This window comes from Carassius auratus, unplaced genomic scaffold (assembly GCF_003368295.1).
Source record: "Carassius auratus strain Wakin unplaced genomic scaffold, ASM336829v1 scaf_tig00027665, whole genome shotgun sequence".
Taxonomy (NCBI): domain Eukaryota; kingdom Metazoa; phylum Chordata; class Actinopteri; order Cypriniformes; family Cyprinidae; genus Carassius; species Carassius auratus.
The window spans coordinates 51,222-68,951 of record NW_020525613.1 but is presented as its reverse complement, the minus strand read 5'-3'; the positions used below and the strand labels follow the sequence as shown (position 1 = coordinate 68,951).

Here is a 17,730-nt window from a genome sequence, read left to right as displayed (position 1 = left end):
ATACACAAAAGAATTGTGAACACTGTGCCTAAGATCTTTTATTGTGTTTCTGAAAGGAAAATATGAAAATATAATAGAGTTGCTTTGACATAAGAGTGAGCCAACGATGACAAAATGTAAATCTTTGGCTGCCTATTCCTGGAGAGATCAAATAAAATGTTTAGCTCATTTCTCACTAAAAAGAGAGCATTATAAAACGATTTAGGGAATAGAATAAAAATGATTCACTCTGCACTTTAAAATTGATGATTTTGTCCATCCAGCTTTGCAGTTGCCATTTGTGCACTGTGGCTTTTTTCTTCCTTTTTTTTTTTTTTTTTTTTTTGAGACAGGTCTGCTTAAGCTGGCTGTCTCAGCTCCTCTGGGTTCTCCAGCACCTGTGTCTGCTGCACCTGGGGTCTCTGCAGATGGTGTTTCTCCCTCCTCTCCCTGGTGGGGTTTCATCCTTGCAACTCTCCAACACTCCAGCACATAGCTACGTCTGGCTCCTCCATCTCAAACATTCCCCACTGTTTCCCCTCTAGTTCCTCATCAGCAAAGTTTGGCTTCGAGGCACGAGGTTGAGGCCTCTCTGATCAATGCTGCTCACTCATTTCACTTTAAACCTGCCTGTGGCATTCACAAAACATGCACTGACACGCACAAACCTTACACCAACTGTGCCGGTGGTGCAACTTAGGTCGTGCTCCCTCCTGCAATCCAAACTAAATGATGCAAATCCCATTATCCAGAGAAGTAGGTCACAGTTTATATACCACTGGCTCACATAAAAAGCACAATATCTTGCCCATATCTGGGACATGGAAAGAGAGAAAAATTGTTTGTTTAGGATTTCAAGCTTACCGCACTTACATTTGGTCTCTCAGAAGATTGAGAATTCAGCCAGGACAGATGTCTAAGATGTCGCTCTCAATTATTTCACAATGTCTGTCAGTGATCCTGTCGTGGGAGCCACCAGTCACCGTCCCACACATACTGACCAAGGGTTTGTTCAGATCACTTGTATGGTCCATTAGAGCTACTTGCCTAAGTACAAAAGCAAATTCACTGGCTGATTGTTCACCTAGCAGTCTGAAAGCTCTAATACATTCAGAGATTGCATCTCTGCTTACAAATACAAAAGGCAAGCATTTCTTAAGAGAGAAGGGTAGGAAGCAACAGCATCAGCCCACAACAACAACAAGAATTTGTGCTGATTCACCTTACTCTCAGAATAAAAGGTACAAAAGCTGTTACTGAGGTGGTACCTTCTTCAAAAGCTACACATTTGCACCTCGTTTACCCCTAAAGGCTATATATTAGTACTTAAAGATATATATTGGTTCCTAAAGTGTACATATTAGTATCTAAATGGTACATTTCAGTACCTTGAAAGGTTAACCTTTACCCTTATTTCTGAGAGTGCACCTGCTTTATTCTGTTCTTTGCTGTTGTCTTGGTTAGGGGCTTTAAAATTTTGATGCCTAAAATAAATATTCACCTTTACATTTTTATGGTTACAACAGCTTTATATTAGTATCACTGAGACACTATTATAGTGGTCTTAAATGATCTGTAAATTTATAATAGTTTATTTTTTATCTTTTGGCTACTAAATCTGCACAGTACACAAAATGTGTTTTTACTTATTACTTACTTATTATTTTATATTACATATATATATATATATATATATATATATATATATATATATATATATATATATATATATATATATATATATATATATATATATATTTATATTCTTATAGATATTTTATATATTTATGTATCTATTATTCCTTACTGTCCACAGAATTTAAATTAAAATCATTAGGGCTGCAACTAAGGATTATTTTGATAATCGATTAGTTGGCCGATACTTTTGTTCCCATTGTCTTTATTTTAATTTTACTGACAAAAACACACTATTCCACATTCTGCCCAATGTCTTTAAAACAAATGTGCCAACTGAATGCTATAAAAACATACAGTGCTTAACAATTTATAAGACCACCTGTCATAAGACAAAAAACATTGTAGGAATATGATATATATATATTCTAAAAAATGTATTGTATTTTTTGGACAAATAACAAGCTGGAACAACTCGATAGTATTTATTCACATAATAACAAAAATGACCTCCTTTGCCTTTGATAACAGCTCACACGCTTACTGCCATTGTTTATGTACTTTTTGACTATTTGGTTATCTGAATAAAAAATAAAAAATAAATTGTCTACCTTTCTTTCACAAATAACTGCAATAATTATATTATAGCCAAAAAAAATAACTTATAACTATTACTAAAAATGCATATTGGAGATCTAACCAATACATAAAGCTAAAAAAAAATATTTTGGTAGTTACCAGTACTGTTAGTTAGGAGCAGCAGTGGCACAAACCTTACAAAATCGGTTAAAAAACTTATATAAATTTGTTTAAATAAATTTGTTAATTACTGTAAGCTATATAGTGAATATAGTTTAAATGTCTAGATCAAAAATTAAAACAATAAAGATAATAAAGGCTAATAAAATCACAGTAATGCTGTGCAGGAACACGTGTCGCGTGCACTTTGATCACAGTCAGTCTCTTACTGCAATTTCTTTATCCTGTAAAAGCGTCTGTTATTTCAGACTATTACACGCTGCTGTCCCTTCACAGTTCCTGCTCTCATAAATTAATCACACTGCATGTTGACTTTTAAACCTAAATATAAATGTTAAACAACAGTTATTTCAGCACAACGAATGTTTTTGCACATAATATTTTGTCTCCCTCGCCTCTCTGTGTTCCGTCTATTAAATGCACGCGCCTTTATGCAAAGATATGACCATTAACAAAAAGTTTTTTGCGCCGAGGGCACACACACACGTATCTGTAAAAGCGCCTGACTGGCAAACCATTACGCTAATGCATCAGCTTGAAGCTTCAAGATTTATCATGTTTGGGGCAGCTTGAATCGCGTATTTTTCCTGCAGGAGCTCATTGTTTTCTCCAATATTTGTAGATGCATTTTGTCCATAGAAATGCGTTATTCAGTGCTGTAATTTGATGCGGCCAGCTCTAGTTGTACATGCACTGTGGGCAGACCCGACTAATCAATAATGAGTATCATAATCGATTTTATTGTTAGTCAGTGTAGCCCTAAAAATGATCATGATTAATCTCATTACCCCCATGGCTCCAACCAGTCTTTAGAAAGCAGAATGAAGCAGTTATATAAAAATAGTACCAATTTATTCTCTAAAAATTTCCACCAGCACTCCACCAGGCCCCAGTTTGAAAACCCCTGGTCTTGATGCTTCCAAGTTACAGTACAGCTTACAGTCGCTATTTACAGTGCTTTGTGAATGACGATTTGTCGCATTCATATGTTGCTTCAATGACTACTAGCCCTAGCATCTCAAGGCCCATCTTAAATGGTAACTGCAGGGGAAAAACCAGCACAAAGTGCTCAAAAATCATACAGCGTATTGATCAGGCTCATAGTGCAGTGCTCTCAGCCTTTCTTCAGTCATATTTTTGACTCTGAATAGGCCACTCTATGCTATGAAGTGCTGCCCATGATTAATACTGAAACCGTTAAATAGCCCTTGGTCTGAGATGATGAATGATCCACATTCAGCTCACTTACCGTCCCTGTATATGTATGAAAAGCCATCAAATTTAATGACGCTTTACCTTTCCCAAATGCAATACGCACTGGGATGTCTGTCCGCAGGAATACAACAATCCGCCCCTTTGTAAATCCTATAAAATATAGATTATGCTATGTATGCAGACTGGATGTGGACAGTATTGCAGCTGTTTTTCAAAAAGAATGGGTCCACGGGGATTTCAGCCACTGTGTGCGGAAATGCTGACGACATGAAAAGCTAGAACCATTAGACAGTGAACAAATCACAGAGGTATATTTTCAAGAAGGCAAAACAAACAAATACCGGCCCCTTAAAGGGCTTCCTGCTGTCGCTTGGTGCATTGTAGCTTCTTTATTATGACAGTCTCTGTGTTTCCTCCGTAATAGCTGATGGCTTACAGCGTAGACATATCTCAGCAATTACATGTATTCTTGTAGGTATGTGTGTGTGTTGTGTGGGTGTCCCATCTGAAGAAAAACTCTGGTAAGTCATAACAGTCAGACAAATAGCACAAGCTAAAAGCATTCGCTCCCATGGTGATGTTTTCCATCATAACATATCACAAGCGCTCTAGTTTCAAATCATTTCACATACATGTATTCGCACATGTGCGGGACGAGAAGGGTTATAAGAAGACACAGAACATAGGAAAGCCTTAATCATCAATATGCTGCAGCATCCTAATGATTTGCTTCTTCTGAAGGTCAGGACAACAAGCTGCAAATTAGTGGTGATCAAGCCAACAAAGCACTATATGGAGAGAGACTGGAGATGAATGCCCTCTAGGTTTATCCAATAAATGCGAGGAGATAATTACAGGGTCATTAGGATTTAATGATACTGATGATGTTGCTTCTACTTGTGCAGTATAAAACACATGGGTCTAGGAGAGATGAAACTGTGATAGATCTCTGACCTAAGAACACATCTGGAGACAAATAAACAAATAAATTGCAGCAGAGGTCAGTTAATTTAATCCTTATGAGGATACATCCACAAATAATTAATTAAAAACACTAAAAAAAACTGTAAGATGAATTAAATAAATAAATTAAATATGAATAATAATAATAAAAAATTAGATACAGTGTCAAAAAACGTAAGCCACATTTTTAAATGTATGAATATGTATATATAGTTTAACAAATTAAAAAAAAAAGTAGAATTTGTAGAAAATATGTAAGAAAAACATAAAGATGTCACAAAAAGAAGTTTGTTAGGTCTTAAAAGATAATTGATAAAGGATACAATTAGATATAAGGTTCAAAATTAAGATAAAACATTAGAGAATAAAATATAAAGAATAAATATAAAATATTATTCCTTAAAATATGAAAATGTGGCATTTATTTTATAGAAAATTTGGTCAAAATGTTAATAAAAAAGTGAATTAGATCTTAAAATATAAGACAATATAGATACAGTGTTCATAATGAAGACACAATATAATTAGATTCTAAAGCTAAAATGTAAAACATAATAACAATGCCTTAAGGAAACGTACAATTAATCTATTTCATGCAATGAATTGGATTTCATTTTTATAAAAATGTAAAAATATAAAAATGTCATATTTATGTATATTTATATTGTAAGAACAACATACGTCTCCATTTAGATAAGCAGGCATGTGTGATTGTGTGTATAACTGAAACATCTGAGACTTTCAAGACAGTTTCCACAGTAACCAAGACAGTAGCCATGAAGCGCAAAATCTTGAGTGGATTTCAATGAAACTTAACACTGCTTTTACACAGATGAAGGTTTTTGCTGCTTCTATTATGACAGATGTGTTCAAACCTTGAGTTTATTCTCCAAAGGTGAAGTCACACTGCAGTCCACTATCTTTATCCATGACTTATCTAAATTAGCTATAAAATATGTAATATGTCTGAAGGAAAATAAAACGTTGCATAAGATTTTGAGGCCATTCAAGCACTATAATAAAGTAATCAAGAAATAAGGTAATCAGCTGAGAAATGTGGAAAGTGGCTCAAGGAGAGAATAAAAATGCAGAGAGCATAAAATGTAAGAGAAAAAGAAAGCCTGAGAGAAGAAGAGAAAATAACCTGAAGCCTTAAAACAATGCATATATTATGGCACACCTCAGATGGGAAGTGTGGCATCAAAGCTATGCTAATGCTCATAAATAAATTAAAGTAATGCAACAATCACATGCGATCTCTGTCACATACCACGAGAAAACACAGCAATCAAAAGGAAACACTTCAGTACCTTGCTGCCATATTGCACATAAGGCATGTCACATGTGTTTAGCTAAACATTTGGAAATGTCTTGACATCTAAGAGTAATGCAGAAACCAATAAAATTAAATGTTTTCTGCTCTGGGGGAAGAAATAAATTGCAACACAGTTGCCACTCACAACTACACTTCAATGGTTCCTAGTATGATTTGTGCTTAATAAACTGTAGATCTTCATCCGTGAAAGTAATTATGATGCTTCAAACTCCTTTCACTTCTTTTTAATTGTTATTTCACAGTTACTGGACCAACGTTAATCACTCAGGACCGCCTACAGTGCATTTAACGCATACTGCACACAACAAATGGTGAGATAAGTAAACAATAACAAGATCTGATCTGATTGGCTTGTTAAATGCAATTTCAGTTAATCAAAGCAAACAAATTAGTTAAAAAATTAACTGATTTATGAGCTGGGAAGTTGTAATTCGGGAAGTTTTTAAAACTCCCTAATGAAAGAAAGTTCAGAGTCCCCCATTAATAATTACAACTTAGTTGGAGTGTTCACATGCGTTCAACTTTCCAACTTGACTTGAACACACTAGTATTACTTCTAACCAGTTCTAACAACAAAGTTAAACTTCCACGGGTAGTCATAGTCTAATGGTTGGAGAGACAGACTTGTAACCCAAACGTTGCAGGTTTGAGTCTTGGTACCAGCAGGAATTGCAGGTGGGAGTAGTGAATGCAGTGCTGTCTTCCACCTTCAATACCAAGACTGAGGTGAGATGCTTGAGGAAGGCACTGAACCCCTAACTGATCCCTGGGTGTTGCATCAAAAATGGCTGCCCACTGCTCCAGGTGTGTGGAGTTGGATTGGTTAAAAGCAGAGCACAAATTTGGAGTGTGGTACACCATTAGGGCTACATGATAATGACAAAAATCATGATTGTCGATAATTCCGTTGAAATTTTAATCACGATTATCACAATTTACATTAAATGTTGTTTATACCATTGTTTGATGCAACTGCATGCCGTATTTGTGTATGAAAATAAACAAGCTGAAAACACTCTAACTGAAAAAAAAAAAAACTTTTAGTGATTTACTATAGTATTAAGCCTCAAATGTCAACTATACATTGGTTTCTTTTTTAAATTATAAAAAATATGAATGATATTATAATGTTATCCAAAAACTAATATTAAAATAATGGGAAAACCCTTAAGATAACATGTAGAAAACAACAACAACAACAACAACAAAAAAAACACATCTTAAGCATTAAGAATAACATAAGTGGACTTTGAACGATTTCACACCTGCCTGGCTGATTAAAAAAATCACCCTCACTCAATTCTCTGAGCCCTAGCAAAGAGTCTTGTTAGCAGAATTTTATTTGAACCAGGGTTGGGTTTGGAACTTTTTTAGTGTATTCCCTACTATATGCCTCTGAATGAAAGTGAAAATGACCCATACTCAGAATTCGTGCTCTGCATTTTAAAACATCCAAAGTCTGCAGACACACAACAGTGAATATTATATAAACACACACACACACACACACACACACACACAGAGCAGTGGGCAGCCATTTATGCTGCGGCACACGGGGAGCAGCTGGGGATTCGGTGCCTTGCTCAAGTGCACCTCAGTCATGGAATAGAGGGTGAAGAGAGCACTGTACATCCACTCCCTCCACCTATAATTCCTACCGGCCCGAGACTTGAACTCACAACCTTTGGATTACAAGTCAGAATCTCTAACTATTAGGCCACGACTTCCCCAAAAAGGTATGCTATTACTGTATGTCAAAAATAAATATTGTCTACTGCCACTCGCTTGCGGAGTCAGTTGGGTTTTAATGGCAGATCCATCAGCAGTCTTTGTTCTACAACCTCATCATTTACAAATTAAGAACAGCTTGTTAGCATCTGATATCTTTTTTATCCTCTATTAGAGCCTGGCTAACCTCTGGTAGTGCTTTGACAGACACATTTTCGGATCTCTACATCCTCCTAGGTGCTCGTTGTGCTCTGTGGCATCTCTAAAGACAGTGAGTGGCACATCTGGAGTGACAGACAGCTTTTGCTCACCTCATGAGCCTGCCTATCCTGGGACATAAACTCACGGTGACAGAACCTTTCAGCTTCTTAATGAGAATCAACAAAGCATCAAAGCCTTTCTAAACTCCAGCTTCCTGTCTTTCACTACATGATTCTCTCTCTTTGCAGTACAGTGGGAATGAATGTCAAACAATGCAAACTATTCTTTTTATTGAATTTGTGTAGTGACATGGCATTTTAAGTGACCTGCAGTGTGACAAGCCATACTTTACCTAAAATTATTTGAAACAACACATTATTAGACTTGTCACAATATCATAATTTTCACACCGCTGCAGTATTCATGTTCAGAATTACTATACTAATACTACGGATGGTGCTATGAGGTAATTGCTGTTGGGCAATAATACAAGGTAGCTTGACCTTGTATTTTATATTTGAATTAAACTTTATAACTAAAAAAATATATATAAAAAAAATAATAAATAAAACATGCAGTCATATTAAATTGTGTTGTTTTCCAAAACTCTATTTCAAGTGTTCAATCATAAAAAATGTTTGCTTCTAAATGTGGATTTGCACTTGCTGTTAAATTCTAAGTTCTACAAATCTAAAATCGTAATGTTCAATAAAGAAAAAAAGGTTGATGTGAGTATATATATAACTACAGATTTATGTACTTTAAGTATTTCAAAAATAATGTGTTTTTTTTACATTAAAGCATGTCAACATACTCTGTTACACCAAATACACAAAATAATATAATCATATGACTCCTTTTAGCCAACATATTTCATTATCTGTTATCTCATGCCATCCAATTGTTCCTTTTCCCTAACTTGAGCTTTCCAGAAAGTGCCTAAAGTTTATATTTTCAGATAAATATGCAAGCAAAAATCCCTGATCCACACAGGTCATAACAACAGTGCCGTTGCCCCTATTAAACATTAGCCTGAAATAGTTTGTGGTGTGTGATAAATCACTGGCTAATGAGAGAGAGCGAGGTGGTGGTGCATTTGTATTCTGCCCAGCTGTTGGCAGACTATCTATCTGCTTTGAGCCTCTCATGGCCATAGAGGGAGGGCGAGAGACTGCATTAAGCCATTATAGTCTGCCGTTCACCCTGAATACAGATGTGCATACAGCAATTTCACTCCATCATTCAGTGTCAATATGCACAGGAGACAGAGGCCAGAGGAGGTAATCATAGACGTAATAAATGCACCTACCGAATCTTTATCTTCATCAGCCGTGCCAAGTGAAGTGCAATTAGGGTCTTCTTGCGTAGGACACATCGCCTAGCTGCTCTTTACAGTTTGTGCTTGTGTACGCCTGTAGATAAGAAGCCATTTCCATTACCAGAAACTGGTGCAAGGATACAGCAAGAACTTTTAATGTGCTCTTTACCACTTAAGCAAGTATAACAAGCATGCTGGGTGGAACTGTCTCATTTTACTGGAGATCTGCTGCAGATGTCTTTTATGACCCAATATCTGCTTACTTCAGTAAGCCCTGCTTACTGCAAGCCAACCCTATTTAAAAATCTAAAATAATAATAATAAAAATGACAATAATCATGATTAGTTATCATGGTTATAATTTCTGAGTAAACCTTTTGCGATTATCAGTTCAATGCAGCCCTAGAGAGTAGCATCAAATACTCATTTATACTAAATAACAATTCAGTTTTGCTCATATATGCAGAGCCAAGTAAACTTCTGGAATGTTACTCTTATGCTGCTTTGACATGCGAACCTAAGCATTCATTTGATAGATTGCCCAAGCATGAGGTACTCAGGTCTAGCTTAAGGCCATCTATATTGTGGATGGCTCTTCCTCTATGTCTGTAATCTGATCGGTTCAGATAAAATCAGGTCTAACGCTCTGATGCACTCCCTTTCTCTGAAAACAACTCAAATATTTATCCCATTTTCACTTTGCAAATACACAACTAATATTTGCAAACCGATTAGATGGGATTGGCATTGCTGAAAGGCCCTATAATAAGGATCAGAGAAAACAAATATGAAATGTTTTGAAATCATTCCAAGGCAGTTCTGTTAAATGAGTCTAAAATAAGTGCAGTATGGATGCACTGGCTACTTTAAAGAGATATATTTGGTTATCTAAGCTCTATTAATCTTGTTATGGATGACACAGGCTTTGCTCCATACAAAGGAAAGCAGAAGGTAGTGGTGATATGCTAATGTAGATGACAGCTAATTCACGTTGATTATTTATTTCTAGATCAGAGAGGCCTAATGAAGCTTCAGTCAACCAAAGACTTTCAGTTGTACTGCAAAAAAAAAAACAAAAAAACAAAAACAACTGCACAGAATATCAACAATCTTATAATCTTCTATGACTCCATTAGTGCTTTTGATCATAATTCTCATTTTATGGTCTACTCCATCACATTTCTTAGAAGTCAGTGTTAATTGAGTACACAAATGTGGGCGAAATCATGAAATCTGTCAAGAATACACCCAAAGATCATATTTCACCCCATATTTAAAAAGAAAATATGAGGAATATTTCACTCCTACATAAAAATAAAAACAATACTATTATATTTTGTAACAGATTCTATTTAATACAAGTTGCATTTATGTGATATGGCATATTCAAAGAAATTAAACCCATTAAACAAATTTTAGGTATAGTTCACACACACACACACACACACACACACACACACACAAAAAAAAAAAAAAAAAAAAAAAAATATATATATATATATATATATTTTTTTTTTACCCCATATACTTATCCTCAAGCCATCCTAGATGTAAATGACTTTCTTCATTCAGACCAATGCAATCAGCATTATATTTAAAAATGTCCTAGCTCTTTCAAGCTTTATAATGGCAGTGAATGGTGATATTCAATAGTCCAATAGAAGTCCAATAAACTGTGCCCATCCATCATAAAAAAGTGATCCACACGGCTCCGGGGGCTAATAAAGCCCCTCAAATTTCTTTTGAATGTAATACATTTTTGTTTAAATAAAATTATTTTGTACAGAGCACGGTGCATGACATGAATAAATAAATAAATAAATAATAAAGATTCAAAAATAGTAAATTGTGGCCACGTTATACTAGATTGTTATTTTGTTTAATGTGTACATGAAGAGTATGGTTCACAATAAATAAATTTTGATCAATTTGAGTAAAAATGTGTTTTCCTTACCAAGAAAGTTGCAAGATGAAACCTACTATTTTCTGTTTCAATCTTTGACAAAAATCTTAATGGTTATAATTACATTAAAAATTCAAATCCAAATGTTTTTTTTTTTTTTTTATAAATCTGTGATAGGCGTACTTTTTTCCCATTTTTCTCTTTTTTTCTCAAAATGCACTAAATCCATTGAATCAATATGAAAGTAATTTTTTCATATTGAAACTGAAAATGACAGCCTCTGAACTTGGTCAATACTAATCTTATACTTTATACAGGCACTGGACTAAAAACACATTCATCAGTTATCACTTCCAAAACGAATTCAACGGGTCATCTTGTTAACAATTTACTGTGTACAATTAATCACAGAACCGGCATATACACACACACACACACACACACACACACACACACGCGTTTAAACAAATTTAAAACCATTTAGTATGATATTAATTTCTTTCAGTCAAAAATTTTAAGATATTCAGGTTTGTAACTGATGATAATGATGATAACATTTTTATTTTGGGGCATACTATCTCTTTAATGTTCCTAAAAACATCAAGTTTTTCTAATTCAAAGTATATTATATGTACTGTTACTGTATATCCACATAATTTGGCACAAAATGACAATTTCGTCACACAGTTAGATGTGGCGCAATTAATATTTATTATACTACCAAATACTCTTCAACATCATTAAAATTATGCTTTGATGTTTCATTTGAGCTGGAGCACTTGGAAATGGTAGGGAATCCACTTGAGTATTGATAATGCTATTATGATATTATTAGATAAGATAACTCATCTTTTGTCACTTCCTCTTCCTTCTGATGATTTATTCCCTATTTTTACCCTTGATGGCCTCTAATTCATGATCATTTTTCTGTGTTCATGTCTCAATAGACCACATCAACCACAAACCAGTACGACAGTGCTGCAGACAGAGGGCAACACACATTCACTCTGAACACAGAGGAAAGCCTCCATTCCCCAACACATACACATAACTAATGGCATTATTGCCTCATTGGCCTTTGTACACAGAATTTATTTCTATCCACAGCTGTCAGTTTTCTCTTGCTTAAAGCAGCAGGGTGGCAAGATCAAAACAAGGCACCGGTGCCTCAGTGACAGCTCATTATCACAGACAAACACCCCCTAAAGTGACTCACACTCGAACCTCTGCCATTTTACCTCGCTGCCTCTCCTGTCACTCTGAAAACAACCACACTCTCCCCATCTCCGTATACCAGCACTCCTGAATCCCACATTCAGGATGTTTGGAGATGATCAAGACCTCACTGTGGCTGTGTTGTGATTTTATGCAGCTTCAAAATCTAACTGTTTTGACTGGAATTGTTTCAGTTTATGTCTCTTGCCAAATGTTCCATGAATGGCTGCCGAAAGCATTTTACATCCTAGTGACTGTTCTCTGTGACTCAAAAATAGCTTTCAGAAGATTCAGGTGGTGCCTCACAGTTATTTTAACCTGTGCAGACCTGTAAAAAAAGAAAAGTCTGGGGAGTCTGAGGTGTAACTTTTAAGGGACATCTTGAGTGGTCATCAGCTGTGTATCTCATAGTTGGCGTGCACTTCAGTGTGAGTTTTGACCTCATATACAGTATCTAATCTGTTCTGAAATGTTTACATTTGTCAATCTGGTTTAATTCATCTGTTCTAGCTGACTGAACTCATGGACAGCTGGCCAGCCAGGCCTACAAATACTCCACACCAGTCAGAGTAGATAGACTGTACAAATCTTTCCCAGAAAACAACATGGATGATTGACTGAGATATGACTTAACCTTGTAATGTAGTCCATGTCATCAGAATAAATCTAGGTTTATTCTTTACTCAACCACACATATATAGATTACCAGTCAAAAGTTTGGCATAAATTAAATAAAATGTTACGTTTCTTTATGCTTACCAAGGCTGTATTAATCTGATTAAAAATACAGTAAACTGTAGGCTAATATTGTGCAACATTACTACAATGAATTCTTTTTTTCAGATATATCTTAAAATGTAATTTATTCCTGTGATGCAAAGCTGAATTTTCAGTAGCCATTTCTCCAGTCTTCAGTGTCTCATGATCCTTCAGAAATCATTCTAATGTGCTGATTTGGTAAGCAATTATTATTCTTTAATATTTTGATAAATTAAATTTCTCTTAACATCAGTCTCAGACATGCAGCTTACAGCTTACTGTACCATTATAACTCACTTACTGTACAACCTGCCCGGTCTGCTGTGACTGTGGTTGCATAATTTCAAGGGAAATCTCAGTTTTACTCAACGAGTGTGATCATCCTAATAAATAATGACTGTGATAATGCAAGAGCATTATTTATTTATTTATTTTTACCTTTCCAATTCCTTACTCAAACAATCCCGCAAGCTGTAGGAATCATTGCGCTCTTGCTGGCTTCTTGGCTCCATCTCATCATATCATGGGTCTAAGCTCAGCAAGAGTAATTAAACAAGTCTGAAGGACTTTCTGTCATCCTGGCACCACATTCAACACAACAGACAGCCACAGGAGATCTGGGATCGGTCAACAAGGTTAGAAAACATGCTAATTTCAATGTTATGCCACCACAGCACTGAGACTGCTCTTGTCAGAATAACCAATGATCTACTGTTGGCAGCTGACTCTGGGCTTTTAACTATACTTGTCCTCCTTGACTTGAGCACTGCCTTTGATACTGTCTCACATAACGTACTTCTTGACAGATTAGTCTCCATTGGTATTACTGGCACTGCTCTGTCATGGTTTAGTTCATATCTATCTGGACGCAGTCAGCGTATTCAACTAAAAGGTTTTAGTTCAAGAATATCTACAGTCACCACTGGTGTTCCCCAAGGTTCTGTTTTGGGCCCGCTTCTCTTCATTATATATATGCTCCCTCTTGGTAATATTTTAAGGAAATATGGTATTAATTTTCACTGTTATGCGGATGACACCCAACTTTACCTGTCTGCCAAACCTACCGGTTCTTTTCCTCCGCCATCTTTGTCAAGCTGTTTAGCTGAAATTAAAGACTGGCTTTCAGCGAACTTCTTGAAATTAAATGGCAATAAAACGGAGGCTCTGCTTGTTGGCACTAGATCTGTTGTGTCTAAATCTAATTGTTTCTCTTTACACATTGATAATACTGCAATCTGTCCTTCCTCTCAGGTTAAAAGTTTGGGTGTCATCATGGATAGCACATTATCTTTTAAAGCTCAGATTAATAATATCACACGGATTGCATACTTCCATTTGCGCAATATTAATCGTCTACGTCCATTTCTTTCAAATAATAATACTGCAGTTCTCATTCACGCACTAGTCACCTCACGTATAGACTACTGCAATGCTCTTCTCACAGGTATTCCCTCCAAATTGCTACATAAACTTCAATTGGTTCAGAATTCTGCAGCTCGTGTTCTCTCTAGAACACCTTATACTGATCACATTTCTCCGGTTCTCCAGCAATTGCACTGGCTTCCAGTAAAATATAGAGTTGAATTCAAAATCTTGCTACTCACTTATAAAGCACTTCATAATCTTGCACCACAATACCTTACTCAACTTCTCCAGGTTTATACTCCTTCACGTGCACTTAGATCTTCATCTTCAATTTCTCTTGTGGTACCTCGGATTCGACTTACTACTATGGGTGCCAGATCTTTTAGTCATGTTGCCCCCCGCCTATGGAACTCCCTTCCCCTCGATGTTCGCAATAGCGATTGCTTGTTGACTTTTACAAAGCGTCTTAAGACATATCTTTTTATACAGGCTTTTTTATAATTTTTTTTATTAAGACTTAAATCCACTTTATATGTATATGCTGTTTGTTTCTTGTTTGTTTTGTCTTATGCAGTGACCTGTATATTGCTTGTAAGGTGACCTTGGGTGTTCTGAAAGGCGCCATGAAATAAAATGCATTATTATTATTATTATTATTATGTTAAGGGGAATCTGTGTTACACATTTTACACATTAAAATAATTAGTTCCAGTTAACCATGAGGTCCACATACAAGCAGTTCCACAAAAAAAAAAAAAAAAAAAAAAAAACTATATATGCAGTTCCTTAGAGGTTCTGTAACATGAAACATGAATATCCTTCTATATTGTCTTGTCAGCGTGATAAAACCATAGTTTCCCACACCCCTCTCCAGGAAAAGGCACTTGGGCCTCTGAGCTGCTGTTTGAGCCATAAATTGAATTATAGCACCACCAGCCAGTGGAAGAGGTGCTGCAGTTCAGTTACCCATCTACTCTATGTTAAAACTCAAACACTGTTGCCAAAAATATACAGCAGCTTTATATCAAACAACATATCTCATATGTCTGTTTACTCAGAAACAACATATACAACAGTAATTGCATTTCTTTTCAAGTAATTCAAGACAAATTGAGGATTTCTGTCAAAGCAATTGATGGAATTGGAATCAGTTTAAAATAAAACATACATTTGGGGTTTATTATTCTGAAATATAATTTTAATCTAAACGCTCTAGCGAGTTGTAGAGTAAAGCATGCAAGGATATATTTCCAACAATATTTTATTCATTTATCTTTTTGGTAACAGACAGGCTGATGAAGACTGATAGAGACCGTTCATATTGCTGCAGGCTACATGTATCAGGTGAACGGCAAATGATGATAAAACCTAAGCAGCAAGAATTTTTCTACTATGTAGGTATTCAGAATAATCAAAAAGCTGTGCACATCCCCAAAAACCACTGCAAGTGTTTCTTCCCTCTTACATTAATATTAACTATGCATGCTTGGAATTCAGAATTAAACCATTTGCAGACGGATGAAACATTTACATCACACACAAAATACATTTTTACAGTGAAAAAAAAAATCACAATAAAATACAAGTTTCAGCGCTGCTATATTCTTTGTCTTCCTGCAGTGAATGAAAATCACTTTTATCTGAAAAATGACATGTAACACAAGTGCACATATGACTGTAATACCCCTCCTATATCATCGACTGGATCTGTGCCAATTCTGAAGACTATTACTTCACTGCTTCTGCTAGTCTATATTTCACAAAAAAAAAAAAAAAAAAAAAAAAAAACCTTGACATTGACAGAGCAGATTACGGATGTGGACGCAAATTAAAGAAATGATTTCAATCTAGTCTTTCAACACAACCCCCTCTACCGCCCAACAACCACACAAACCCATCCATACCATTATCTCCACAGTACAAGCACTCAGACTAAACCATAACTATATCTTTTATGGATGAAGCTGATACTCCACAATACGGTATTATGAAGCATTTCAATGCACTTATTTATCATTTCTGAGAGCAAAATAAAATGTTCTACTCCTGAAGATACATAATGACCTTGCCTAAAAAGACACCCAGACACTCTGAAAAGGTATTTCGACTCCCGGCACCTATTCTTCAAGGAGGTCGAGAAGGGACCGTTCAATGTGAAATTCCACTCAATATTCAGAAAGAAAAGTTTACCTAGCAGAAGGAACGCCAGTCCGGCTTGAAGCACCGAGGGTCAGAGGAACCGAATCTTCTCACTTGTCATATTTTCCCATGTTGTGTTCCACTGGATTCACACTAAATTAAAAGGTGCGCGTGATATGAAGGCATCCAACTCCCCAAAGCCCATTTCCAAAACCACTAAAATCCAATGTTTTTCCCCCCTTTCGACGTAATGGATAGATATCTCCAAAAAACGAACTCTAAGGGACAATCAAATTCCAGCGCAATGTGCCCGACGCCCCTCAAGAAAGCCAAGTACTTGTTTTCCCCTCAGAAGCGCGGAAGCTCGTGCCATTCTCCTCCCGCCCGTCGACGCACCTCGCTCGAGCGCGAGCTTTCGTCCGCATTAAACCCGAGAAGTCATCAGAGATCTCAACAGAGAGACCTTCTCACCACTGCACCTTTACAAGCACTTCTTCCCCGCTTAATCCACACAGTCACTGACCGACTGCCTTCCGCGCAGACCCTCCATCCAGAAGGTAGTAAAAGTGTCTTCTCCTCAGGCAGTGTACGCTCTCCACACGCGACTGAGAATGGATTTATTACTCGAAATATCTCATACAAGTCGGTACACATAGGATGCTGAAAATTTAAGGAGAGGTCTAATTAATTGCCCATGAGGCGGAAATATGAAGCGAATTCCTCATCAAAACGGTCGAGCCGTTTAAACAAACTAGTTTTGCACCAGTCACTGCCTGGGATCATCAGTACGGCTGTGCTTTCTCCCCTGCTGTTTGGATTGGGAGAGAGAACGCAGGACGTCATGACGGATTGGCTCAGACTGACGCTCGCAATACTCGATACGTGTGTAACTGAGAAGTGAGAAGTGCTGTTGATTTAGTGCTCGAAGACGACGGAAAAAGTAAAGAAAACCACGAACTATGGCAAGCTGCTTTAGCGTTTATTCATGGAGGATCGATTTTATTTTTGTTTTATACTAGGGACCTTTAATTTCACTAGTTAACTTTTCATTGGATACTATTAAAGGTTTCGTTCACCTCCAGAATAGAAAATAAAATCCTGATGATTTACTCAACCCCATGTCATTCAAGATCTTCATTTCTTTATTCCCTTAGTCGCAAAGAAATTAAGGTTTTTGAGGAAAGAATTCCAGGATTTTTCTCCATAAATGGACTT

General features: G+C 36.3%; 1 protein-coding gene across 2 annotated transcripts in view; it reads right to left on the bottom strand.

Moving 5' to 3' along the window:
* The window catches only part of LOC113079336 (leucine-rich repeat and fibronectin type-III domain-containing protein 5-like), a 62,595-nt gene extending 45,276 nt beyond the window's left edge, over nt 1–17,319 (bottom strand). The window contains exons 1-2 of one of the 2 annotated variants that reach the window (XM_026251587.1): nt 16,567–17,319; nt 9,126–9,228 (exon numbers count right to left, since the gene is read on the bottom strand). The gene's annotated coding sequence lies outside the window, so the exon portion shown is untranslated. The remainder of the gene's footprint in view (nt 1–9,125; nt 9,229–16,566) is intronic. The other variant, XM_026251588.1, reaches the window with a different exon arrangement.
* Nucleotides 17,320–17,730: the final 411 nt, after the last annotated feature.